Source organism: Ursus maritimus, unplaced genomic scaffold (assembly GCF_017311325.1).
Source record: "Ursus maritimus isolate PB19 unplaced genomic scaffold, ASM1731132v1 scaffold_32, whole genome shotgun sequence".
NCBI classification, from domain to species: Eukaryota; Metazoa; Chordata; class Mammalia; order Carnivora; family Ursidae; genus Ursus; species Ursus maritimus.
The window spans coordinates 29784608-29788055 of record NW_024425786.1 but is presented as its reverse complement, the minus strand read 5'-3'; positions in this window follow the sequence as shown (position 1 = coordinate 29788055).

Sequence of the window (3448 nt, the reverse complement as noted above, 5' to 3'; positions counted from 1 at the left end):
TCCTTCTCCCACAGGCACCCCCACATCAGGACGAGGGAAGCTAAACCTGGACAGCCAGTTCAAGGAATTCGCCCAGCCATTCATTCTACATACATTTGTTGCGTACTCACCACACACCAGGCACCAACCTAGGTGCTGGGAACACAGAACTCAGAGTCTAATGGGATAGAGAGCAGGATAAAAAAGGAATCACCTGTCTGCTCAGATTCAGGGAAGATGAGGGTCATAGGTGGTCCAACTGAAGGCACAGCTGACTTCCAACTGCTCACTCTCTAGACCAGCCCTAAAGACAAGAGGTTTAGGGATATGAAAGGTAACTCTCCTCATATAAATACACCCCCCCTTTTTTTTGAGGCCAGTTGGTACTGTTACTCCAAAGCAGCTGCTGACCCAGGAAGACAGCAAAAATGTCTCCAGTGACTTAAGAAGCCAGTAACAAAAGCAGGTGCCGGGTTCATGGTCCTATTCAGGGAGCAAAAAAGATCACTTTCTTCATTGTCTCCCAATGGCAGCAGTGTCTGATGGAAAAAGGGGTTGAATTACACCTTGTCCCTCTGGTCTGCTAGAGAGAAAATGAGTTTGCCATCTGAAGAAAGAGCTGTCCCCAGGGCCGGAGCTGCCTCTGCAGGGCTGAGGAACAGAAGACAAAAGAAGTCAGACCTCATGCTTAGAAGGAGAGAACCGAAATGGCAAAACCAAGGGAGGCTTTCAGGGAACCAAGTGTTTTTAAACAATTCCAGTGGTGAAACACACAGAGGAAATGACAGCTAAGGTCCAAGGAGATCTGCCCACTCTGTGCTCAACCCAGGCTTGGAGAGCTACTTTGTACAGACCAGACTTAGACTCTGGGGTCTGGCAACAAGTTTAAAAAGGCCTTGTGCTAACAGACACATGAAAAAGTGTTCAAAATCATTAGCCATCAGGGAAATTCAAATCAAAACCACATTGAGATACCACCTTACGCCAGTCAGAATGGCAAAAATTGACACGGCAGGAAACAACAAAAGTTGGAGAGGATATGGAGAAAGGGGATTCCTCTCACACTGTGGCTGGGAATGCAAGTTGGTACAGCCACTTTGGAAAACAGTGTGGAGGTCCCTTAAAAAGTTAAAAATTGAGCTACCCTATGATCCAGCAATCACACTATTGGGTATTTACCCCAAAGATGCAGATGTAGTGAAGAGAAGGGCCATATGCACCCCAATGTTCACAGCAGCATTGTCCAAAATAGCTAAGTTGTGGAAGGAGCTGAGATGCCCTTCAACAGATGACTGGATTAAGAAGATGTGGTCCATATAAACAATGGAATATTACTCAGCCATCAAAAAGAACGATTTCACAACACTTGCAGCAACACGGATGGGACTGGAAGAGATAATGCTAAGTGAAATAAGTCAAGCAGAGAAAGACAATTATCATATGGTTTCACTCATCTAAGGAACATAGGAAGTAGAAAGATTGGTAGGAGAAGAAAGGGAAGAAAGGGGGGGTAAACAGAAGGGGGAATGAGCTATGAGAGACTGTGGACTCTGGGAAACAAACTGAGGGCTTCAGAGGGGAGGGTGGTGGGGGAATGGGACAAGCCAGTGATGGGTATTAAGGAGGGCACGTATTGCATGGTGCACTGGGTGTTACACGCAAGTAATGAATCATGGAACTTCACATCAAAAACTAGGGATGTACTGTATGGTGACTAACATAATATAACAAAAAATTATTATAAAAAAATAAATAAAATAAAATAATTAAAAATACATAAAAAGGCCTTGTGCTTTTAGGCCACATGCTCTCAAATCCGTTCCCTCTCCTTGATCCTTTTCTTTCTGGCTGTGCGGTCCATGGAAAAACAGATGAATCCTAGGAGTCCTCTCCTCCCTACAATGGTTATGTAATACTACAAGACCAAACAAGGTGAAAAGGACTGACCAATTGGGAGGAAAGGCAAAAACACCTGCTCTTAAGGTCAATCTGTATCTGCCATGACCTCTGATTCTAGCTCTACCTAAGACTTAAGATCCCCTCTAGGTTTATAACATCATAAAGTAACCTAATAGCCTCACAAGGCATTCTGGGGACATAAGAAAAAGGTCAGAGACAAGAATCACCTACTACTGGAACAAGGTTATGGACCTCCAACAGAGAGATGGGAGGGAAGGACATTTATTTCAACAAAAGCATCCTGACAGAGCTACAGGCATCCAGGTTTAATGGAGATCAACAGTTTCCCCCTCCTCCAGGAAAGCTTCTCTCATTAAATCCATCAGGACCCAGAGGACACAGCTGCACTCCATGTCAGATAAAGGTGCCCGCTAAGGAGAACCACATTTAGTTATTCTGACAAACCCGGGGGGGAGAAAAGTGCTTGCTGGCTCAATTCACCTGAGCTCCTCCACCAGCAAATAAAACAAGTCTCCAAGACGACAGGCCACCAACTTCCTGTAGCATTCCTATGTTGCTTTTGAGCAGAGGAAGGAGGCAAAATAAACATTTTTGAAACTCAGATTCTAGACACTAAAAATAGCATAATGGAATTTTCCTCTGAAGCTGGCTTTTCCTAAAAATGAGGTTATATTAGGGGAAAAAAAAAAAAGGCAAGAAAGATTGTACAGTGATGACTCCAGGATGGCAGCGTTTGAGTTCTAAGAAACTAGTATCTTGAGTCTAAGATAATATTCAGTGGGGAAACATCACAATGTTAAGGAGGGGCTAAAAGTACCTAACAGGCAGAACCTCAGTAAGGTGCCAGCAGCTGTTTAATGAGTATTTGTACATACGTATCTGCTATAGTGTTATCTATACTTGTCTACATGCTTGAAATAGTCATAATAAAAAATTAAAGTCATAGATCAGACTATCCATCAAACTTACAAATAGATATACTGTTTGGCTCAGTAAATGCACACCTAAGAATTTTTCCTATAGATATACATATGCAAAATGACAAGTGTGCAACAGGCTTTTCACTGCAGCATTTTGTAATAACAAAAGATCATCCATCAGTAGGGAACTGGCTAAACAAATGATAGTACATCTACATAACGGAATAATAAGCGGGGCGGGGGTGGGGGGAGAGAAGGTCTTTATGAGCTAAAACAGATTCATCTTCAAGATGTAAGTAAAACAAAGAAAGGTCAGAGTATATGTTATCCTCTATGTTTTTTGTTTATTTTTTTTTTTTACAAAGGAGGGAAGAAAAATATATAGAATTTAGGTTCCAGAAAGTCAGGGACTTTTATCTGTTTTCTTCACTGTTTATCCCCAGAGCCTAGCTTAGTACCTGGAACATAGGAGGTGCTCAACAAATATTTGTTAAATAAATAAGTGCACGAATCATCTCTGGACGGCACAAAAAACTAATAATAATGATTGTCTTCAGGGAGGGGGAAAGGCTGGCTGGAGTGAAAGGAAGATTTTTCGCTGAACATCTTTTTGTACCTTTTGAATAGTC